General features: G+C 42.1%; 1 protein-coding gene and 1 long non-coding RNA gene across 4 annotated transcripts in view; one reads left to right on the top strand and one right to left on the bottom strand.

Moving 5' to 3' along the window:
* Positions 1–22,427, bottom strand: part of Rab30 (RAB30, member RAS oncogene family) — a 102,899-nt gene extending 80,472 nt beyond the window's left edge. The window contains exon 1 of one of the 3 annotated variants that reach the window (XM_006508294.3): positions 22,222–22,427. The gene's annotated coding sequence lies outside the window, so the exon portion shown is untranslated. Of the gene's footprint in view, positions 1–21,904; positions 21,952–22,221 lie in introns of those variants that run through there. The other 2 variants (NM_029494.2, XM_030243075.1) reach the window with 2 other exon arrangements.
* A 177-nt stretch (positions 22,428–22,604) lies between these two features.
* On the top strand, positions 22,605–23,358 carry 4632427E13Rik (RIKEN cDNA 4632427E13 gene). Its single transcript, NR_015510.1, has 2 exons — positions 22,605–23,002; positions 23,088–23,358. It is a non-coding gene; the product is annotated as an RIKEN cDNA 4632427E13 gene (long non-coding RNA).
* Positions 23,359–25,524: the final 2,166 nt, after the last annotated feature.

The raw sequence follows: 25,524 nt of genomic DNA, 5'->3' as shown, positions 1-25,524 counted from the left end.
GGGCAAATAGAAAAACTTTAGGTGACGGAAGCGGCCATCCTCAGAAGAGAATGTTGGCCTCCTGGAGTGAGTCTCATGAGAACAAGTTGTATAAAAGTTTGAGCAGGATCCCAGTCTCTCTCTGACTTCTGTTCACCAAGTGCTCTCTCCCTGACAGCACTCACAACTGTCATCAACCTCTGGATCCTGGGGACAGCTTGTGCCTTGCTCTTGGACTTTCAGGCTCCAAAACTGCAAGCTATATGAAGCTTTGTCTTCATAACTGACCCGGCTCACCAAGCTTTTGTTAGAGGAATTAAAATTTAAAAAGAGAGACAGAGAAAGAAAAAGAAAACTAACACTGTAAGACTAAAAAGAGGAGACACATGGGGGCTGGAGACATGCTCAATGGATAAAAGCACTGGCTGCTCTTCCAGAGGACAGGGACATCATTCCCGACACTCACAATGTGCCTTACAACCATCTAACTCCAGTTCCAGGGCATCGGACACCATCTTCTGGCCTCCACAGGAACATATGTGATGCACACACAAACACAAAGGAAAAATACTCAGACACATAAAATTTAAAGAAAACATTCTAAAAGAGGAAATGGTAAGGGGAGGGAGGAGCAGCAGCTGAGAGTTAATACACTGTTCTCTGATGCACAAATGTTTTGTAAATAGGTAGATGAATGGAAAAAAATGATGAGCAATGGTCCAGGGGATGGAATTATAGAGCTTTGTTGTAGGACAAATACCATCTGCTTGGAAATTAGGATACATTCCACAGCAGATGACATCTGCACAACAGAAGATGACGTCATAGGTTTGAATGCCACCCTACCTGATTTTGTCTTTCTCAGGTATATATAAAATAGGAGTGCATGTTGAAAACCCAGACACTATTGCATATGCCAGAAAGATTTTGCTGGCAGGACCAGCAAAATCTGATATATATGGCTGATATAGCTGTCTCTTGTGAGGCTATGCCAGTGCCTGGCAAATACAGAAGTGGATGCTCACAGTCATCTATTGGATGGAACATAGGGCCCCTAATGAAGGAGCTAGAGAAAGTACCCAAGGAGCTAAGGGGTCTGCAACCCTATAGGAGGAACAACAATATGAACTATCCAGTACCCCCAGAGCTCGTGTCTCTAGCTGCATATGTAGCAGAGGATGGCCATCAATGGGAGGAGAGGCCCTTGGTCTTGCGAAGATCATATGCCCCAGTACAGGGGAATGCCAGGGCCAGGAAGTGGGAATGGGTGGGTTGGGGAGCAGGACGGGGGTAGGGTATAGGGGACTTTGGGGATAGCATTTGAAATGTAAATGAAGAAAATATCTAATTAAAAAAAAGAAAATCATGGTATCCATACACTCAGTAAAGTAAACGTATTTGGTGTACTTCTGTAAGGGAGGTTGAAAAGGCAACTGTACCATTGTGCTGGCTTTTCTACAAGAGTAGAAATAAAGGAAGAAGCTGGGCCTCATTCCTGGTTGGCTGTTGTCTTACTTAACTTTCTGTTATTCTCTCTTCTCTAAGAGCAAAATAGGGCTCCCACTAGGTACCCAGACGCTAAATCACTTTGACTTTCTAGGCCAACCATTACTCTTAGAGACATTCTACCAAGACCCAATCAGAGTATAGGTCAGGCCTTTGCTGTTAACAATAGTGAGATTTAAAGGAACTGGAATGATTACTTACATTGCACTCAATTTTCTGCACTCCTACAAATAGAGAGGGGAACTCAATAGCTGTGATTCTTGCCACACAAGAGAGAAACAAAGACAAGGAACAGAAGCTTGACAGTTGGGAGATCCCAGTGTAATTTAGGTGCCCAACCAACCCACTGCCCCCCACTTCTTAGGCATATAAGATATATTCTTAGCACTCTTTAGTCAGAGACCACACACTGACTGTACTGGCTCTCATGAACTCAAGAAAGATAACATTCCCACACCTTGCTCATCAAAACCTTCCATGGGGGATCTTCTCCAACTTCACATTCAGAGGGGAAAAACTCAGAATTTGGAGAGGACACAAGAAAGAAGGCGCCTGGCCTCCTTACACTTTGAAGGCAGACTAGTCAGAACAGCTAGGTTTACCTGGTTAACATGAGGCTGTTCCATAATTAACTTCTCTAATACATCCTAGTTTCAGCCAATTCTTCTGACAGATCTATAATACCTCAGTGTCCTTTCTCAGGGAAGAAAAAGGTTCCCTCTTTGCCCAAATAAGAGGTTCTTTCACTTAGAGCTTTGTGCGTTCCTACAGCCAGGCAAGATAAATAACAAGCATCTGAAATGCCAAGGAAATGGAAATATAGACAGTCCCCAAATGTCTTGGGAACACCTAAACATTTCCTCAGAACAAGGTGACAATTCCAACAGAAGATGGTACTGACACACAAAGACCCTTGCCTACTTCCAGGGCCTCCTAGCTTTAAGCTCACCATTGCAAGCTGCCCTTTTCTACATCCTCTTCATCTTAGGAATGTGCATGAGGTTGTAGCAGCCCTGCCTTGGCATTTCCTTCTCTCGATGCCCTCAGGAGCTATCATCCAGAATTTTGGCAAGCATGGTAAAGTTCACAAATCATAAGCAGCCTCTGCTGCTGCCCCAGATCTTACCAGGAAAGGCATCCAGACGCAACTCTGAGAATTTGAGTCACGAGGCGGAGGGAAGCAGTCCTGGGTGTGAGTGTCGGAGCCCAAGCAATGTTTGCAAAGAGTCACCAGAGCTTGGCAGCGCTTATAGGTCAATTAATGAGAAGGTTACAAATACACAGGAGAGCGATGCCAGAAAAGCCATCCTGGCCAATGATAGCGCTGGGGACAGTGGTGATAAAGGAAGCACGCTAGGCAGGCTCCAGAATGGTCTCTCAAGGAGCCAAATTAGGTCTGCAACAAAAAGCATGGTAGCACAGTATAATACATTCCACAGGCTTGCTAATAAGCCCTTTGACACTACATGGCGACTTTTCTCACTTCCAGAACAACCAAATAAACCTGGGATTGTCATCAGCCCTCACTCACAGTAGGACACAGACCCAGACAGGTTGATGCCCCCAGCCCTAGATTAAGTGACTTGAGTCAAGTCTTGGCGCCAACCTCCTGAACGCTGGTCCTCTGTCCACTTCACCACAGCTCACGCTACAGAAGACTAGAGCACAGGCAATCCTGGAGGAGAGTCTGCCAAACACACAGTTTGTCAACACGCTGGCAGTTGGTTTCAGTGTCTCAAAAAGCCACATGTCAGAACTTTCTAGAGGGTTTAAAAGTCCTATGATAAATGTGTGTCTTCTCTCCAAAGCCTGCTGGGAAAACGTTCCCTGACTAATTAGCAGGCCCACCAAGGATCCTGAGAGGAAAGAAGTATCCAAGGACTGGAAGTCCTGACACCTCCGTGTGATCCAGCCAGAATTTTGTTCAAAGTCTCGGAGGACAAGGAGACAAGATCTAGAGAATACACGGAAATTACCCTTAGAGAAAGAGTCAGGATCAAATCATTACACCTACCTGGCCTCAGTGAGCATTTTCTCAGGTGATTTTAATGAGCCCATTCTAAGACCCTAACTGGCAAATACTAACTGGGAGAAGCCAAAAAAAAAAAAAAAAAAGTCTATTAATGAGTTAGTGAGAACAATTGACCCTCAGGAGCTGATGATCTATACCACCTTAGAAGGTAACACAGAAAATAGGAGGCGCAATCCCTTCACTTTAGCAAGTTAGCAAAATTCAAGAACTGTTACCATATAACGATCATTGCTCTCTTAGGATTCATGGGTGAAGGGGGGCTCATGTGTTGACTCACTTCCTTGAGAAACACAAAAAGTTTAGATTCCCTGAAGAAGCACAGAGTAGAACAAAGACTTGGACGAACTTGGTCTTGAACTACTTCTCCTTCTCCAGTTAGCTGTGACTTTAATCAGGCCATAATCTCTGTAAGCCTCAGGTTCTGTACCTGGAAAGGGAGAGGGAACGCAGTGTGTTTTACAGGACTGTGGGGAAAATAAAATGTAAAGAAAGAGCGCGGGGGCTGAGAGAGGGGTCAGTGGCTCAGAGCACTTGCTGCTGCTCTCGACACAGGTTCAGTTCCCAGCACCCACATCCGGAAGCTCAAGACTACTTGAAACTCCAGCCCCAAGTTTAGGTCCGGTGTGAACTTACTTACAGACAGACACACACACACACACACACACACACACACACACACACGTATGTACATACGTAGGGCTGGAGAGATGGCTCAGTGATTAAAATTACATGCTGCTCTTTCAGCGGACTTGAGATTCCCTTGTCAGCATTCACACAGGAATGTACAACTGCCTGGAACTCCAGTCCCACAGGATCGATCGCCTCTTCTGGCCTCCATGGACACCAGACACACATGTGGTAGATATACTTGCATACATTCAGACGAAGCACTCATACACATAAAATAAGCCTCTTTGAGATTTAAGTAAGTAAATGCTTTTTTAAAAAAAAATATTGTAACACAGTGCCTGGCTTAGTAGCTACTTAATAAATCTTAGAAACTGATTATCCACCCCCAACCCCCACCACCAGCTTCTACCTTACTCCTTTGGTATCCGAATTCCAATATTCAGAAATGCTTATTACTTCACCAGCCCTCTGTATGAGAGGATCATGAAATCTACCCAGGATCTTGGCCACCTCATTAACTTCTATGAAACACAACCATCTGCAACTTTAGTTGTGAACATCTCAAATAACTCTGAGCCCTTTGGGCCCCTTACCAATCTGCTTCAAGCTTGCTAATTCCTTTTAGAATAATGTAACCATCATATCTCTCTCCAATTTTATAAGCCTTCTCCAATACAAAAGAAACACTTTGTAGACACCTACCCTTTGTGTGTGTGTCTGTGTGGTATGTGTGCACTTGTGTCTTCAGGTCTACATATACACATGCCTGCCCCAGGGAAAATGACAGCTGTCCTCTCTCTCACCTTCCACCTTACTTTTTGAGACAGGGTCTCTCACTGAACCTGAAGCTGCTGGCCTCTGCCTGTCTCCACTCTGAGTTCTCTTACCCATAGAGCTATCTCTGCACCCCCAACACTTGCATTTAACTGCCAAACTCAACTAGTCTGAACACAAGGTTAAAGGGAGCTTAGGGTTTACCAAAGCTTATTAAATATGTACTATGAGAACGACAAGGAGAGTGAGAGTCTGTGGTCTCCCATGTCATCCTCCTGGTCTGCGGGGCCATTTCTTCCAAACATCCTCCTATCCAAAAAAGAGTCTGGTGCCTGTGCTCTGTGTTCCCAGGTCCTTTGTGTACACCGGTGCTGGCCCTAAGACCAAAGGGTATGATGTGTCTCTTCTGCTAGACTCAAACTGTCTACGGGCAAGGTTCTACCAAATTGCAATTGCTAGTATCTATAGTAGCTGGTCGTATAGCAGATAGCAATGTTTGGTTAATGAATTAGAGGTGATGGGACATCAACACTCAAACCATAGTACCCTTTACCAGATGGCAGAAATTGGTCAGTGAGACCACGAGAAACTAGAAATGATCGGATCTAATACACATCAATGACCATCACCTGTTCATTGATGTGGAAACTGAGTCTCAAAGATGTCAGATAACTCAACCAAGGTACCCTCAACAGTAGCAAGAAGATGACGAGTGGTGGCAGTCACCTTGCCCTTGTGACTGAGTTCAAAGGCAGCCATCAACTCACACTTTGCCCAGAGAGAGGCCACGTGGTTTACTGGATACGTGGGCTGCAGGTATCATCTTGTTCCTGCCACCTGCCAGTCATGTGACCTCTAGCAAAGTGACTTTATCTGAGTCATAATTTCTGCATCTGTTAACTGGGCTATTAATAGCTCCCAAGTCGTTGGGGCTATTAAATCTGCCAACATACGTAAAGTGCCTAGCAAAGTATCAACACTATGTGCTAAACAAACATTTCCTGGGTGAATCATGACTGAGTCCCTGTCCAGCATAGCACAACATCACAAACCTGGTTTAGACTTTGCTTTTAACTCTCTGCCAACCTGGAAGGTGGCAAGGTTACCTATGATTATAGAGCCATATAATTGGAGACTGCTTCCTTGGTAGAGTTAGATCTTAATTAAAGGTGCTCTTCAACGTCACCTCTGACAACACTACTCACTGTTCCCTTCCTCTGAGTTGACCTCCCAACTGTCCTCATGTCACACAAAAACTACCTAGCCTCTACTGCCTAGCCAGACTTACCCTGTCATGGGACATAATGATTTGAATGAGAAATGCCCTCTGCAGGCTCAGATATTTGAACACTTGTTCCCCCAGTTGGAGGTACTACTAGGGGTGGTTTAAGGTGTGTGGTCTTGCTGGAAGGAATACATCACTGACGGTGGGCTATGAGAGGTTAAAGCTCCGTGCTTTCAGTAAAGGATGTGTGCCCTCAGATTTTTGTCCCAGCTGCTACACCTGCTGCCTTCTGATATGCTGTCCCTGCTGCCACTGGGACCCTAGTTCTCTGGTACCCTAAGCTAAAGTGAACTAACACTTTCTTCTATAGTTGCCTTGGTTACCGTGTTCTAGCACCATAACAGAAAGTGACTAATACAGAGAAGGAAGAAAGCATCTCTAATCCATGTGACCTCACCAGTCCTCCCTTGTCTCAATGGTCACTTTACACTACACTGTGAAGCATCCTACAGTCTGAACGGCCATGTCCCCTCCAAAATTTACATTGAAATTGCAGTTTAAGTGCAGACAGTGTTAAGAGTATTAATGACTGATTCAACCATGAGGTCTAGTGATCTCATAAATGCATTAGTGACCTAGAAATGTACATGAAAGGGTTGGAGAGATGGCTCAGTAATTAAGAGCACTTAATTGCTCTTGCAAGAGGACATGAGTTCAGGCTCTAACACCCATGCTAGGCAGCTCACAATCACATGTAACTCTAGTTCCAGGGGATCTAACAAGGTCTTCTAGTGTCTTTCGGCCAACAGGACTTACACAGGCATGCCCAACAGGCATGCACTCACATACATAATTTAAAAAATAAGAATAAATAAATCTTTTCAAAAGTCCCTGAAGGGCAAGTTCATCCCCTAGCATATGAAGACACAGAATGGAAATACACAGCATCTTGGGGGCAGAAAGCAGCTACCAGTAGATGCCTGCGGTGCCTTACCTTATCCTCCCAGCCTGCAGTGCCTTAGAAATAAGGAAGGTTAGGAAGCAGGAGCTGATGCAGAGGCCATGGAGGGATGTTACTTACTGGCTTGCTTCCCCTGGCTTGCTTAACCTGCTCTCTCATAGAACCAAGACTACCAGTCCAGGGATGGTACCACCCACAAGGGGCCTTTCCCCCTTGATCACTAATTGAGAAAATGCCTTACAGCTGGATCCCATGGAGGCATTTACCCAAATGAAGCTCCTTTCTCTGTGATAACTCCAGCCTGTGTCAAGTGGACACACAAAACCAGCCAGTACAGTTGGTTGGTTGGTCTTAATCATGGGAAGGTACAGCCAATCTAAAATCATCTTAACAATTTATATAATCAACCATTTGACTGGTACAAAACAGGTCTAGTGGCAGAAATCAAGACTGTCAAATGATTTTAAGCATTTCACTGAATCTCTCAGACATAAGGCATCCTCTTTAGACTTTTGTCAAAATTAAATGGCATAATTTATCTAGTCAGTGCAATGGTTGGAATATCATAAAATTTTAAAATGTGTTCAACATTATAAAGTTATAATAAATACAGTTTATTGCACATGCAATCATGTCTTAGCCATAACTATAAAAGCAACAAGTAGACAAACTTTTTGTAGGTAACAGTCAAAATGGAATTAAGTCCTACAGAAATAATCCGTCTAGGCATGGTGGAGGCAGAGGCAGCCATGAGTTCAAGGCTAGCCTGATCTACATAAGAGTTCCAAGCAAGCCAAGAAAGGCTAGCTACATCATGGGACCCTGTCTCAAAAACAACAAAACAACAAAACAACAAAACAAAACAAGACAAAATCTACAGCTCCAAGAGGTGTAGACTTCCTCCCCTCAAAGAGAAGCACTTAAGCTATAGTAAAGATTGTCTTATCATCTAGCCCATCAAAAAATCTCATAAATATTCTTTTTAATTTTATTATTTTAATTTTTATTTCCTGTGTCTGGGTGTTTTACCTCCATCTTTGTTTGTACACCATGAGCATGGCTGGTGCCTGCAGAGATGACAATGGACATCGGATTCCCAAAAACTACATGACAGATGGCTCTGAGTTACCAGGTGGTTGCTGAGAATCGAACCTAGGTCCTCTACAAAAGTAGCCAGTACTCTTAACCACTGAGTCATCTCTCCACTCCCTGATAAATATTTTTAATCAGTATGATTTGAGAGGCTTTGTTTCTTTTTGGTGTATGAACTAAGTCTGTTCTAAAGTTATTACATGCATTTACTAAGCATACTTATTTGTTTGTGTGGTATGTGTGTATGTATGTGTATGTGAGCATGCAGGTGGGGTATAAACACATATGCCATGGTGTACATTTAGAGATTAGGACATCTGAACGAGTAGATTCTCTCTTTCTATCACATGGGTCTTAGGAATGGATGGCAAGTAGTCAGAAGTGCCCTTACCCACTGAGCCATCTCACCAAAACTGAATCATTCATATATAGAGGCTTGAAGAAGAAAAGACAAAAACGAAGTAATTATTTCAGATAGACATATTTCTTTCAGTTTTTCTCAAAAGCTTAGTTCCCAAGCCCACTCATATACATACAAATTTCCACAAGCATACCAATTTCTTCTGAGGGTGACCTGGATTTTCCGGACTAATGGCATTCTTCCCAAAGTTAGCTCTTAAGAGATTCACCTGCCTCTGCCTCCTAAGTGCTGGAATTAAAAGCATGCATCACCACTGCCCAGCTCCAAAGTTAACTCTTAGAAAGCAAAATTATTGAATCTTGACCAGAGAAGCTTATTCAGCTTTCTTTTTGTCTGCCAAAAACAATTAAAATTTGGCATGCCTAATTAAAATTGCTCTCTAAGACAAAAATCAAAAACCTATGTGGGGATGGGAAGGAGAAAAAGAAGAGACCACTGCACAAATGCTAATACTGGCCCAGAATTTCCCCAAACGGCAAAGGTGACCATTCCCCACAATCTTTCCGAGACAGTCCGAGTTCCACAAAAAACAAATGGTAGGTTAAGATGGTTTCTTCCGACAGTGGCTTAGTGATTTGGTGTGAGTACTTTCTAAAGCTTTTCAAGTCAATGGATTTATAAATAAGGGAGACATTTCTGTAAGACCATGATTCCCAGTTTGTTTGTTTGTTTGTTTGTTTGTTTGTTTGTTTTTTGAGACAGGGTTTCTCTGCATGGCCCTGGCTGTCCTGGAACTCTCTCTATAGACCAGGCTGGCCTCGAACTCACAGAGATTCACCTGCCTCCAGAGTGCTGGGATTAAGTCTGTCATCACCACCCAGCCTATTTATTTATTTTTAGTGAACGAATTTTTACACTGGGTCTTGCTCTACAGCCCTAGCTAGCCTGAACTGTGAAATGTTGAACATGTTGGCCTCAAACTCACCAAGCCCAGGCTGCCTCTGCCCCAGAGTGCTAGAATTAAAGGTGTGCACCACCAATGCTGGACGAGTTGCAATTTCGGTTCAATGCAATACTGTCACTATATACCATAGATGAAATTATTTAAATGTTTATTTTTTATTATTTTATGTATACTCAGAAACTCTGTGTGTGTGTGTGTGTGTGTGTGTGTGTGTGTGTGTGTGTGAATTCTTCTCTTAACTCCAGCCCCAAATAAGATAATTTCGACTCCCACATCATGTCTAAGAGTGACCATTTGTCTTGCTCACTGGAGGATGTTCAAAATCAACCAGGTCAGGCACCATCCCGAGATCAGACTGGGTTTAATCCTTACAACCACATTACACCCTAAGGAGTGGTACCTCCCCTCCAACTCTCTTCTTTTATCTCAAAGTTCGTTTCAGTCTTACCAAAAGATTTCAAGTCGGTTACTAAGAATTTATTTCCTTAAACTCACAGAAATCCTCTTGCCTCTGCCTCCAGAGTGCTGGGATTAAAGGTGTGTGTTTTTACTCAAATTACTCAAATATTAATAATGTTGTACCCCATTTCCCCTTATCATTTTCTTTCCTATAGATACTACTTTATCTCTAAATATGTAGTATTTCCTTAAAAGCCAGGAACACTCCCTCCTATCTCCATAATATGGTTATCAAAATCAGGAAATTAATATTGACCCTAAATCTAATCCAGTTTCAACCCTTAATTAATTTTTACCCACTTTCCAGAAAGCATTCATTATGGCAATATAAATTATATCAATGGACAAAGAGAACATGTCTTTGATCCAAGAACTAGCCCAGGACCGCGTGTTGCATTAGTGTTGATTTGTCCTTCAGTCTCCTTTAATTTAGAAGCAGGCCAGTCTTTCACACCCCATCTTATTTTGTGAGACAGGTCTTTCAAAGAATCCAAAGCCTAGCTCAGCTATCAAGAGACCCAAAGATCCACCGTGCTTGCACGGGATTTCTTGCTTAGTGGCCTCTTACCCAGTGAGCCATCTCCCTAGGCCCTCGTGGTTACTTTCTCGTTATGTATTTGAGGGAGAAATTCTACAAAGTGGTGAGGTCTTTTTCTCATAAGTCTATTTGTCTCATCATTGATATTAACTTTGGTCAGTCAGTAAAGCAATATCCTCCATTTTTCTCAACAATTTTGCTTATTTCCCATCCCCACCCATTTACAACTAATGAGTACCTATCTGTGAGGAGAAGCTGAGGCAGGCATCTCCTGCTACAGACAATGAGAACTTTAGAGAAAATGGGACTTATCCAATGTCATAAAGCTTAAAGATACCAAAACATAAATGCAAAGCCATATGTAAGTTCCCACAGTGAGATTTCTCATAAAGGCCCTCTGTTTCCCACATCAGCCACCACGGCTAAAGTAGCCTCGTCTAACTCCTAACCCTGTGCAGAGGAAGCTCACAAAACGACCTCATGGCCCACAGAATCCTAGTCTTAAAGTCTAGGACAAAAATAAGGTGGAGTGTGAAAGATGGGAATGCTTCTAAATTAAAGGAGACTGAAGGACAGATAGACCCTAAATGTCTAGATCAAGTGATCAATCAATCACTCTGTCTCTCATGTTCTTTCTACTTAACCCTAAGGCATCCTGAGGGCAGCCCATCAGACCAGAAGGAAGGCCTCCAGAGCACAGCCCTTTACACAGGAAGGAAGGCTCTACACTCTGGGCAATGAATGTGATTGTGCTGGTGGAAGGAAAGTCGGGGGACACTATAAAGTCTGACAGGAAACTCTGTGTGCATTTGGACACCCAGCTGAAAGGGGAGACCTGGGAACTGACTGCCTTGAAACCATCTCTCACACCCTGACCATTCAACTAGCTGGCTGAAGCTCTCCTTTCTGAGCTGCTGCCGCTACTGCTGCGCTCTCTCTCTCTCTCTCTCTCTCTCCCTCTCTCTCTCTCTCTCTCTCTCAGGATTCTTTTTTTTTTTTAATTTAATAAGGATAAGTGTCTTGCCTACACGTAAGTCTGTGCACTGCATGCATGCCTGGTACCCACAGAAGCCAGGAGAAAGCGTCAGATTCCCTAGAGCTGGGGTTACATGCAGTTGTGAGTCACCATGTGGTTGCTGGGAATGGGACTCAGGTCCCTTTGGAAGAACAGCCCTTAACCGCTGAGCCATCTCTCTAGTCTCTCTTCCTAGGTTTTTTATTTTAGTTTTAGAATCAATTTTACATTGTTAATGTATTGAAACAGTTAAGAAAATCAATATGCTATATACTCACTAGAATAGATATAATGATTTTTTTTAACAGATATTGGCATAGGAGTAGAAAAACTTGAACTCTTTTTAAATAACTTATTATTTTATTTTATGTATATGAGTGGTTTTTTTAATTTTTTTTTAAGATTTATTTATTTATTATATGTAAGTACATTGTAGCTGTCTTCAGACACTCCAGAAGAGGGAGTCAGATCTCGTTACGGATGGTTGTGAGCCACCATGTGGTTGCTGGGATTTGAACTCTGGACCTTCAGAAGAACAGTCGGGTGCTCTTACCCACTGAGCCATCTCACCAGCCCCGTATATGAGTGTTTTGTGTGCATGTATAGGTGCACCACAGACTTGACTGGTGTCCAAAGAGATGAGAAGACAGTGTCATACTTCCTGGAACAGGAATTGCAGAAAGTTGTGAGCCTCCCTGGGACTCAAACCCAGAGCCCCTGGAAGAGTAGCAGGTGTTCTTAACCACTGAGCCATCTCTCTGTCCCATATCCTGAACATAAATTATCAAAACATATATCCACCTAAAAACCTAAAATATATGTTGACAGCAGCATTTTTCAAACTGGCCAAAAAGTATAAGCAACTCAAACTATGCATAATATGATAAATGGATCCATAAAACGCAGAATAGCCATACACTGGAATATCATTTGATAATAAAAAGTTATGCGGCACTGATACAGAATGCATGATGGGTGAAGTTTGAAAATATTATGCTAATGAAAGACGTCGTTCAAACAAGACCACATATGGTATAATTTCATGCATGTTAAATGACTGAAGTCAGAAATGTATACAGAAAGTATAATAGAGGTAGCCTTGAGCTGGGCAGGTAGGGGTGTGAAAAACAGCAAATAACTGCTAAGGGCTTTGAAGTTTCTTTTGGTGGTGATTTTTAAAAAATCTTAAAATTGGTTGTGATAACATTTTGTGGTGAGGAAAAAAATTCTAAAGTTGACTATACAACTTGACCAACATATTAAAAATATTAAATTGTATATTTTTAAAGGGCAATTTATGTGGTATGTGTTAACCACACTTCAATAGAGCTACTTTTAGAATCAATACTCTATACTTGTTAGGGTAGCTCCAACCTATAGAATCCCAGCACTCAGAACACCAGACATAAGAACTGTCTTAAGTCTGAGGCCACCCTGTGCTTCAAAATGAGTCCAGATCAGCCTGGGCTACAGAGTAAGAACCTGTCACAAATATGATATATGTATATCAAAATATCTCAACACACATGTATACACACACACTGTCCATAATCCACACGTTGTCCATCACCTACCTTCTACCAGTAACCCTTAGCGTAGTATTTTTCCATAGCCTTCCAGGGTTTCTTTGTGCAAATTCAAAATATTATTATCCCCTCACAAAATATATTTCACACTTCCTTCTATCACTTACTGTATATATATATACATATATATACACATATATATACACATATGTGTGTGTGTATATATATGTGTATGTATGTGTATATATATATATATGTATATATATATATATATATATACATATATATATATATATCCTCAGAGAACACCTGAACTCTTGTTTGTAGCTTTAAAGATTTTCCCTTGTGTAAACATATCCAGTCCCCTGCTGTTGCACAATTCCAATCACTTTCTAACAGCAAGATGCTGCAATGATTGCACTCCATCCTTTAATTTGGTTTCGACAGATGACACTCTGTTCCCAGACAGCCAGGACAACGTGTGGAGCAGAAGGAAGCATTCTGGAGTTAGGACAGTATTTGCAACTGGTCTCTCCTGTTAAGTGGCTATGTGACTAATCACACCTTGAATTACTTGTGGCTTCTAAGACTTAGTTTCCATACTTTCAAGAGCATCTTGCCTACTTTATCACATGCTTTTAGGAATAACTATAAGATTGGTCTCATAGTTACATCTTAGACAACTGAATATCAGAAGCATAAAGGGAAGAAGCCTGATAACGATTATAATACATTGGAGGACAAACACTTGGAGGACAGTAGTGGGTGTTTGAAGTGGCAAGGAGGAGCCGGAAGCTAACTGATCATATGATACATGTAAGATGAGGGAATTTAGAAAATATTAGATGAAGGTTGTAGAGAATCCTCATACTGGTCATTTCAATATGATGTCCTTTTCATGGGAAGTCCTGACTTTCCACCCTAACCATGGTCTCAACCCTTATATCACCAGGGATCTGACAAACTGACCCTACACATCCTTAAGATACAAGGGGTTGAAGTGCAGCTGAAAATTCCAACCAAAATCCTTAACCCACACTTACTAATGAGAAAATGATCAGAAAAATCCAACTTCAGTCTACAGAACAGACTTAAGACTTTCAAAGATCTTAACACCAAGACAAGAAGACAGATATATATTATCCTCCACGAAAAATAAACAACTAAAGGACACAATTATCTTGTATGAATCATACCTGACTAGATTTTGAATCAAGCATCTTTAAAAAAAAAAAAAAGGGTTATTAAAGGGACATGGTTCGGCTGGTAAGGTGCTTGCTGTGGAAGCCTGAGGACATGAGTTCAAATCCTCAGCATCCATTAGATAGATAGATAGATAGATAGATAGATAGATAGATAGATAGATATAGATGTATTCATTATATATTGCAACATATTATATATATTATGAGTATACTATAGCTGTGTTTGGACACACCAGAAGAGGGCATCAGATCCCATTACAGATGGTTGTGAGCCACCATGTGGTTCCTGGGAATTAAATTCAGGACCTTTAAAAGAACTCTTAACTACTGAGCCAGCTCTCCATCCCAAGCATACATGTTTTTAAAAAGCTGAGCTTAGCCAGGTATGGTAGCACAACACCTTTGGGAGGCAGGGGCAGGCTAGCCTAGTCTACAGAGCAACTCCATGACAGCCAGAACTACACGAAAAACCCTCAAAACAAACAAACAAATGAATGAATGACTGAATCAAAAGCTGAACTCAGAGGCACATGCCGGAGTTGTAGCACTAATGAGAGGTAACAAGAGGATCGCTGGAACTCATGGGCCAGACAACCTAGATATTCAAGTTTATTAAGACACCAAGTCTCAAAAAATAAGGAGAGGGATAAAGAAAGTCATTAGACACATCTTAACCTCTAACCTCCAAACACACACACACACACACACACACACACACACACACACACTATCAATCAATGTAATTTAAACATTTTAAATTTGCATAGGATTGAAAGAGAATAGCATACAGAATACACCTTCATGGTGTATCTCCTTCTGAAGACCTTACTAAGTAAGAGCTCTGAGTCTCACAGAATCAAGAGGGGTGTAAGAAAACCTCCACCTTTGTTTCTCTATCAGAACACCCAGTACAGGACCTTGTATTTAACCTATGCACATAAGTTCTGGTTGACAAAGTAGAAAAGACTTTATGAGAACAAGAATAACATTCTTCCTTAAAAAAAAAAAAAGTCATTGGAATCACAGGAACGATTGCGGTGCCAACACCTTTCAGACAGCATATATTTATGTGCTTATGCACATGCAAATTTATCAGAGCTATTTTACACACATGTCCTGGTTAGGTTTCTGTTGCTGTGATAAGACACTAACTAAACCCAACTTAGGAGACGAAAGCCAAAGTAGGAAGTGAGGCAGAAACCATGGATCAGGACCCAAAGCAGAACGAGGGAGGAAGGCAGTTTGCTGGCTTGCTTCCAAACTCAGGTTCAGGTACCTTATACCTGTCAGAACCACTTGCCTAGGAGTGGTGCCACCCACAGTGGGCTCCACCCTCCTGCATTAATCAATCAAGAAATGCCTCACAAACATGCCTTTTTGTTTTGCTGTGACACTCTTGAAGACAACATTTAACAGCAGCACATATTAGACTAAATGAAGGATTCATTATATCCAATAAGGATTTATTTTTATTTGTTTGCTTGTTATTTTGTTTTGGTTTTCTAGACAAGGTTTCTCTGTCTAGCCCCGGTTATCTAGAACTCTTGTAGACCAGGCTAACCCTGAAATCGGACATGCACCCACCAGAGTGCTGGGATAACAGGCTTGCACTACCACGCATCAAGGATCTTAATGGTCACCTAATGTCCTGCTCCCATTCAAATGTCCCCAAATGTCCTCATAATAAGATTTTGTTTTCTTTTGTTTTTAGGGCTTCATTCAAAGATTACAGGCTGCTATGTTGTCTTATCTCTTTAACCTTCTTTAATGTTTACCTTTCATTCTATTCCATGAATCATTCATGATGTGGTGAAGATCACAAGCGGGCCCTGTGTATAGTGTATTCCACAACTTGGATGTGTTTAATTATTTCCACATGATTAGATGCAAGTTAAACATTTCTGGTAAACATCGGGGTTTCTACTCCAGCAACTCAGCCCTGACGAGGTGAGCGCCAGCGAGTCTCATTACACCATTTCTCCTTTGTCACTGTGAGGATGAAATAGGCACCACCCAATAAATAAAACGTTGAAAGTTTCCAATAAATGTAATATTTAAAATAGCTGCATGAGGGCGAGCAGATGGCTCGGTAGTTGAGAACACTTTTGCCATTGTAGATGTCTTTAGTTCAGTTCCCAGCCCCCACATAATCATCAGTACCTCCAGTTTTGGGGGATCTGACATCCTTTTCCAACCTTTGCAAACACCAGGTGTACTTGCAATACACACATGTATGTATATACATGTGGTACAGACATACTGTCAGACATTCATACAAATAAAAAATCTTTAAATTTCTTTTTAAATGTACTATGAACAACAGTTATATCAGGCTTAGTGCCAGATGCTCAAAATATAGTCTCAAGCCTAGAGACATGGCATGGTGGTTAAGAGTATTGATCCTCTCGCCGGGCGTGGTGGCACACACCTTTAATCCCAGCACTCCGGAGGCAGAGGCAGGTGGATTTCTGAGTTCGAGGCCAGCCTGGTCTACAGAGTGAGTTCCAGGACAGCCAGGGCTATACAGAGAAACCCTGTCTCGAAAAAAAAAAAAAAAAATATTGCTCCTCTCACAGAAGACCCAGGCTCAGTTCCCAGTACTCATGTGGTGGATCATAATCATCTGTAATGTGTTTCAGGGGATCTGATATTCTTTGCTGGCCTCTGAAGGTACTAAACACACACACACACACACACACACACACACACAAATACACACTTATGCGCATACAATAAATAAATCTGAAAATATATTCTCATTTAATCTTCACTATAATCCTCCTTCAAAACAGGTTCAAAGAAATTAAGGTATTTGTCCAGGAGTATGCATAATGATAAGAGTAATTGCTTAAACGAACTATGACACAAAAACACATATAAATTAACTGGGGATCACATGGGTCATGTCTTCCTGATAACCTTCAAAGGACCACTAAGTTACAGGTTGGTCTACAACATTGAAAGAAAAATAAAATCCCAAGAACCTTTACGATAGACTAATGTTGAGGCTGCTAGTTTTCAAAGGTTAGACTCCTGTGGGAAGGAACCTGAGAATGCATTATCTATGGGTGACATAAAATTCCTCTTCACTCGGAAATGTTCATTTAAAGACTGGCCACATTTCTACTACATCCAAGAAAATACAGCAATGATTTCCTAAGTAATGATAACACTGTAGAGTTTTGACTTTTAAACTTTCCTGTGCAATAAAAAAAGGGGTTAAGGTACATTAGAGAATTCTTCATGCTACAGAAAAATCTTTCTTTGCCAAGGAAAAATATTGTAAATAGTTCACCCAACTGTATTTATCTGGTGTGATGTTGCTGATCTGTAAAATTCAAAAGTCCATTGATTAAGGGAATATTATTGGTCGTTAGAATGATTTTGGGGAAACTAATTTGAATTTAGGAAGCTGAGCCCTAAAAGAAACCAAAACTGAAATACTTCTGGATTTCCCTAAACTTATCCACAAAACATCTCAAAGACTATATATAAGTCTCAGAAAATGAACTGCTAGCAGCCATTTACATTTGACATTTCATTATTACAAGCTGCAGCTTTCAATACATTGAAAATTTTCTTTATTTAGAAAGTTTCCTTAGAGGGACTGGAGAGATTGTTCAGAGGTTGAGAGCACTGACTGCTCTTCCAGGGATCCTGAGTGCAATTCCCAGCAACTACATGGTGGCTCACAACCATCTATAATGAGATCTGACACTCTCTTCTGGTGTGCAGGCATATATGCAGGCAGCACACTATGTACATAATAAATGAATAAATCTGAAAGAAAGAGAGAGAGAGAGAGAGAGAGAGAGAGAGAGAGAGAGAGAGAGAGAGAATCCTTAGTAGTTAATAAACATGCAAAGTCCCTAATTTGTGCAAGGCCTGGGAACTCCTCCCTAGGGCTGTTCCTTGCCTTCAATTCTAGAGCTGAAGGCTAGGGGCCACATCGTTAAATTCCCACCCTCCAAGAATGAATGCCTCCTGAGGGGTTGTGATATCCTAGGATTGCGATTCACCCCTCCATTTGTTCATGTGTCTTTCCCCCTTCAGAGAAATTTCTTGAAAGCAAACACTATTTCATGAGAGGTCGCATTCATAGCACGATGCACCTACATCTGGGTATACTGTTGTGGGATAAACCCATTGTATAGATGAGAAAACTAAACCTTGAATATGAATATGCCATTCCCAATATTATACATCAATAAATAAGTAGTACCCTATCCTAGCCTCATCACATCTCTCTTCCTTAGACTACCATGCCACATCCCATACAACCATGGGAAGAATAAAACAAAGATCTTAGATTGTTCCAGAAGCCTCAAATTCAACAGAATCCAGAGCCCTACCCACCTCTTCTTGAACAAACTCAGGTGCCCAATCAGCTTTCTCTTTCTCTGTAAAAGTCATCTGGATTGCTTAAAAAGAAAAACAAAAACAAACAAACAAACAAAAAAAACCACAAGCCATATTCTACTTTTTCTTCCTAGTCTCACATCTAATCAATCAATAATACATTTACACAATTATAATTTTCAAACCTAGTGTCTATCCAGTCTCCGCTGAGTCCAGCGTCATCACCTGTGGTCATGACTCCAGAAACGATATGCTACTTGGCCAAACACTCCTCACAATTTTTTCTCTAGCTTTTAAAAATATCTGTCATTTATTATTGGTGTGTGTGTGTGTGTGTGTGTGTGTGTCCTACACATCAGCACATATATGGAAGTCAGAGGACAACTCTTAGAAGTCAGTCTTCTCCTTCCACCATGGGTTCTAGGGACTGAACTCAAGTCCTGAGGCTTATATGGCAAGTTTACCCTAGAGCCATCTCCCTAACCATGGGGTGTTTTTAAATGTAATTCCACATGTGATATTCATCTAGCTAATTAAAGTACTTCCTAAGTTGCCATTACCTGAGGACAAAGACCTAAATCACCTTGTCATTCAAAATAGCCCAGGCTCCAGCCTCTCATACCTCTTCCAGCTCCGTCTCCTCCTCACCACTCCTCTCGGTACTCCAAATGTGCAGTTCCTTCTGCCTACAAACCCTAATTGCCGTACTCAAAGCAACTCTGACCACTCAAGTCCCTTCAAATGCCACTTCCTAAAGGAAACCTTCCCTGGTTACACCAGAAAAGGGAACAGTCATATTGGGCACTTTCATCCCATCTTGCAAACCCCCGGGAAGAAGCATGCAAGACACTTGGAATACCTCAATGCAGGGGGAACATTTCTCTTCCTTGATGCACCACAGAGCTTATCACACAATACCTGCTCAACTGACATATTTGCTGTTGGAGTAAGTTTCAGGCTTTACCATGGAGGATTGTAGCAAAAAGCCAAGGAAACCAAGAAGCAAAGGTTGGTGTCCCTTTGTAGACACCCCGAGTGTCCCTTTGTAGATAGACAAACTGAGGCAGAAAGAAACTTGCAGCTCTTGAAAGTCATAAGGACAGCAGTGACATCTAATCTTCATCTCATTCCTCCTCCCACTGAACCACCCCCACCCCCAGGAAGCAAGGGAGTATTGCAGGAAAGAGGGATTAGTACAGCAAGGTAGTACAAAAGAAGTCTCACCACCGGTCACCCAGGCAGACTTCAAATGGACAATGGCCTTTAAATTCCTGGTTAAGAAAAAAGAAGATATAGCTGCCACCACACCCATGTCTTGGGGAGAGCAGCATAGAACAACAAACTTCTTTCTTCCACAGAGAAGACAAAATGGCAAGGATTCTAACTACCTTCAAAATAAAACGCAGTTTGCCTGCCTGTACTGCTGTTACTCAGCATCAGGTTCAGGGGATCCACTGTTTTCCCACCACTCCCTGGAACAGGGAAGAAACACAAATACTACATGAAGCAGAAGCTACTCAAGACTACTTTGGGAATGACAAGAGCATTTTGTGTAAAGCATTTTGGCTGAACCATGGGACTGAGCAGTGCCATGGAAAGGAAGAGTCCCAGGCCTGCATGTCATTGTCCACATGCTCCCGGGCCCAGGTTATGTCTGCCATGGAAAGCACAATCCCAGCCCTGGGTGGGGGCTCGCTGGTGTCACCCTACCAAGCACAGATTCCAAGGGGGGGGGGGGGTAAAAATACCAGTACCTCTTCAAAGAGGACTCTGAGTAAAGATTCACACATAGCCTACATCCTCTAACTCCAGGGTTCCTTCCAGGACGGCAGGATGAAGGTGTGGAGGGCGGTGTGCAGAGACTGGAAAGTGACTTAGAAAAAGAGATGTGATACTCTCCTGCCACAGGGGAAATCCTCAAAGAGAAAGGGCAGTATTTACTACAAATAGACTAGGGGGAGGGGAAACGGAATCTGAAGAGATGAGAATTGGGTAGGGAAAGAAAGAAGGGCACAGAAGAGAAGGGCAGAGTGCTATTACAGAGCTGTAGGAAGAAGCAAATACAGCGTGCTGGTTTTCCCCCAAATCTAACCACTACCCGCTGCGCTCCCAATAAATCCCTCCACTTACAAAGCTGTCCTTTGCATTCGGTAACATGAAGCATTTAACAAAGTGTCACCCAGCAGCTCCAACTTTGGAGACCTGAGCATCTCAATTAAAAATGAATAAAATTGGTTCCCAGAAGCGAAAGACAGACAGTAAATGACTTTTCCTCTAAAGCTGGCAGAGGCTGTGAAAAAAGCTTTAGCCTTTTGGAGTTAAGCAAATACTCTGGCGGTTCTCCTTCTTTTGACATTCCTAAAGGGGGTGTGGTTGACCCAAAGTCCATTCATTTCCAAGGTTGTATATCTCTCAGCTAAGACTGGCCCCATCTGTTCCGGAGCCAGCCAGCTGTTTATCTCAAAGGAACATATTTATTGCAGCGTTCATCCCTGTAACTCTTAAGAGGAGAGCCAGCATCATACAAGTCAGAATGTTGCCTGCCTTATTAAACGTGTCAGTTCGTTGGAAAACAAAATTCAAACAAACAGCACACTACCACGCTCCCTAGTTTCCCAGGTCAGGTTCTCTGTCCTTGGATACCTTTCATTAAAGTCCAGTAACGGGGTGACACAACATTCAACTTTTCCTTCCCCTAAAGTGTTAAAAAGAAAAAGAACAAGAAAGCACCCAGGTTCCTAATCGATTCCGTCTGCAAACCGTTATTTCTGAGTGGAGACTAAGCCTCAGAAACGGCAGCTTGTTACAGTACCATTGTCAGTGGCAAGAGCCTATCGCGATGTAATTTAAAACACTCACACAAGCACAAATTCTACTTCCAAACCATCCCGAATCCCGCAGTCGGGAGAACACAAAAAAATGAAAACGCTTAACAAAAATGCAGCTTCTAGCAGCCGAAGAGATCCTTCCCTAGACACGTGAAATATTTCTGACTGGCACGGAGTGCACCATTAAAGGACACTGTCACCTCAAATCAGCAGGAAAAGGCGAGACAAACGACACAAACATACAAACATAAAATAAAGCCCTACGAAACTTAAGCGACTCAAGAGAAACCTGCTCATCTTAAAAATAGTGTGTGCTAGTCCAAGCGACACAAATGTTCTCAAGAAGTACGGCCACATTAAATTACTGTCTCCATTTCTCCCCACACATCACCCTTTCCCACTCAAACCTCAGCACTGGGGTCGTGGAATGACAGGACTGCAGTCCCCCACCTTTGCCCTCCTCGTGTTTTCCAAGTGCACTTCCCAACATCCTTCCCAGCCCAGCCCCCTCTCCTAGCCTTAAAAAGGTTAAAGGGAGTTGAAGCAAGGAAATTGGCAGGCACCAGTCCTCTGGCGGGGGCAGGTTGCAGGAGTTGTTCTTTGCAGTGACCCAAATTGCACAGAGCTATTTAGCTCTTAGCAGCGCCGGTGAGAACCTCCCGAATCCATACCCCCATTCCCGGCCCCATCTTCTCAAAAGAAAGCCTTGAGAACTAAGCGGGAGGGATAACTTGGGAAAACGATTTGAATAAATCACTTCAACTCACCTGGTTTGGGATTTTTCTCCCCACCCCAGGCATAAAAAGAAATGATATACGAATGAGTCACGCACGCAAGAGAAGGTGCTGCGGTGTCCTAAGTCCAAGGACTGGAGTCAGTCCCTGCCCTGGTCCTGCTGCTACTCAGGGCTCAGCTGGAGCGAGCGGCAATAGCGAGCCCAGCAGCAGCAGCGGGGGGGCGGGGGGTGGATAGACCGTAGCACAATGAATGCAGTAGGGTTTTGCAATGACATCATCCCTCTGTCCGAGCGGCCCCAATAGCCATGCTCCAGAGCTGTGCACTCTGGGATCTGTAGTCCTTTGAAGTCCGGGAGCGACGTAGAGGCTACAGCTGGAACTACAATACCCAGGATGCTCTGGTCAGAGCGCCCAGAGAAGAACTGGACCGGCCGCCATGTTGGAGCCCTGGAGCTGCGGCGAGCCGAGGTTTCGAGGGGCTCGTGGAGCCGAAAGGTGGCATGGTGAGAATGGTGAGGCTAGGATGTAGAACTTGATAGCCTCGCGCACCGGCTAGGACTGAACGGAGGCTACACTGGGGACCTTCAGGGCTGTCGAGCCAGAAATGCCATCGCGAGTCGGAGTGAACCGCAACCCGCTGGGGTTGCACAAGGCCTCGCCACCCCGGGACACAGGGAGTCGCTTTACTGAGCGTGGAGAAACCCTTAGACTTCCTGGGGAGACTCTCTGGGCAAAATGTGTCTTTGTTGTGGTGTGGGGACTCGGGACGACGGGCCTCGCGCCTGTAAGACGAAAAGCTCGCGTGCACCCTGTGAGTGGAGCTAAACCTAGGTTATTTTTATTTATTTATTTTTTGCCTTGTCATTTTTCTTAATCCCTCATGATCATTTCCTCAGGTGTCAGACCCCTGCTCCCACCACTGAATTTTCGTTCGGTCGTGAATTGCAAAGGGCCTCAAAGAAATCCTTTGCTAGATAATGTGATCGCGAAGGGTTGTGGAGCTTGGCCCTGAAACTGACAAAGGAAGGATCTACCAAAAGAAGTTAGCACCTAACCTTTCTTACCCCACCAGCGAACGTAAACGACATTGAAAAGGGACTGCAAGTGAGCAGTCTTTCTCGACTAACGCTAAATGAACTGTGCTAAAATACTGCGTATATTCGAAGTTGATAACTGTGGAAAACTTCCCTTTTCTTTTGTTACCTATATTGTGCAAAATAATGTGTTTTGTTGTGACATCTTCGTGCAGATAACGTTAGTTAACACATCATCCCCTTCCCTTAACCACTTGGTACCCTTACCGATGAAAATACATTCAGAATACTTAAAGAACTTTTGAGCCTATTTGCTCAGCATCTCAACACCTTTTCTCCAGTAACTCAAACAGTACTGTGTGTTTGTTTTTCAGGTTCTGAAGTTCACTATAGAAAGATGCCAAAAGACCTACTGAGGGTCTCTGAAAAGTTAAAAATGCTGATATGCGTAATTTGAGTGTTTTATTTTTCCCCTCCTGAGCTTTTCGAAGGAGATGGCTAGCTCGGTGGTGAGGATTCCCACAGCACAGTCAAGACCCTGGATTGTATCCCTAGCACTGGTCTGTTTGCATCAGTGAAAATATATACGGTGCCTCTGTTAGAAATTAATAAAGTTCCAGTAGGTCTTCCTTTCAAAAAGCTAGGCAGGCTGCTTTTTAAATTTCCAAAACACAACAGGAACCTTCAAAGATATATGGAGATGATGGTACTTAAAAAGGACGTTTTTTCAAAGATTGGCTTGTGGTGTGAGAAGCAGCCACAGAAGTGGCAGATGCCATTCTTGTGGATTCAGCAACGTGAAGCCTCAGAAATACTACGCTCTTCTGCTTGTAATGTTGGTAAGTACCAGAAGGAACCAATAGCTACCATTTTCTTTCTGTCCTTTGATGGAAATGTAGAAATGGTTCAAGCTAATGAATCTTTGTTTATATGAGCAGTAACCTTCGTTTGAGTTATGTGGAAGACTGATTTATTGAAAGAAAATAACAGGATGGGTGAAAATAGTGTGGAAAATGGGGGTGATATAATGTAATGGCTTCTATAATTTGTACGTGATTGAGTACTTTGAAGTATTTTAGCCTTCTCTATAGTGGGTAGTCAACCATAAATGCATGGAAAAAATATCAGTGTCTTTAGAAAGACTAAAAATTAAGTCTCAACTTTCACAGGAAAAAAATTCCATATTTAGAAAGTTAAGGGAAAACATTTTACCAGAAAAAAAAAAAAGTATCTTTAAGACCTCCTCTTTGATTATGGTAAATACCATACTCCCCATTTCTTCAAGTTGGCACAGATAGGCACACCATTAGATTTGCCAAATATGGTTTGGGGAGTTTTTAGGGGTTTTTGTCCCCCTCGGAGCAAATCTTTACTTCATTTTGGATAATAAAAAAACTAAAATTTTTCGTAGTTTAGGCGTTCTTTCACGTAGATTTTTGCTGCTGGATTTCCTGCATGGCTTAAGGTAAATGGAACAACTGTCTCTCAAAATTTGAAATCTAAATGACATCAGATTTATATTAATTAATGGCCATCTAGAAAAGCAAGCTTTATCTTACCATCTTATTTCTCAGATTTTAGCAGGCTCGGATAATTAAAGGGCACTAGAAAACATGTCTTTGCAAGGATATATGCTGATAAACTATATGTGTTAATGAATATAGCCATTTCCAGAAATTTAGGTATGCAGAGATGCTCAACTGTAACCATTTATGTAAGTAGGTATACATTCATAGTCTTTAAGAATTTTTGATGATGCTGTGTGTGTGTATATGGTCTTGTTATAAACTGTAATCCTGAGTTGTATCTCTTTTTTTATACGCAGCTTTATTGAAATGAAATTCACATATGCCCTTCACCTACATAAAGGGTGCAGTCCAATGGGTTTTAGTTTGCTCAGAGTTTGGGCAATCAACACAATTATACAAAAAACAAACAAACAACAACAAAAAAATGCAAAACCATGCTTGTAAGTATAAGGAAATAATTGGGGAAGGATTTTTGCCTTCTAAAGTGGTAATACAAAGCTTATTGTGGGTAATATCTTAGAGTACTTCAATTACAGTTGCAATACTGTAAGTAAATAGCATGTTCCTTGTATGTACTAAGTGGCCTTTACTGGAAACATACTATTTTGTAACATAGGTTACTGGCAATTACGTGTCACAGCACTGTCACAGCTGAGAATTCTTTAAGAGTGATGCATACTTACATTGATTGCTTTCTTTTTCTGTAGGATTATCATGCTGGGCATTATGCCTTCCTTGACTGTAGTCCCTGAGCCTAGTCCATGCTCAGT

The sequence above is a fragment of the Mus musculus genome, chromosome 7 (genome assembly GCF_000001635.26).
Source record: "Mus musculus strain C57BL/6J chromosome 7, GRCm38.p6 C57BL/6J".
Classification (NCBI taxonomy): Eukaryota; Metazoa; Chordata; class Mammalia; order Rodentia; family Muridae; genus Mus; species Mus musculus.
Note: the sequence above shows the minus strand (reverse complement) of the source record. Positions and strands in the feature narration are given on the sequence as shown.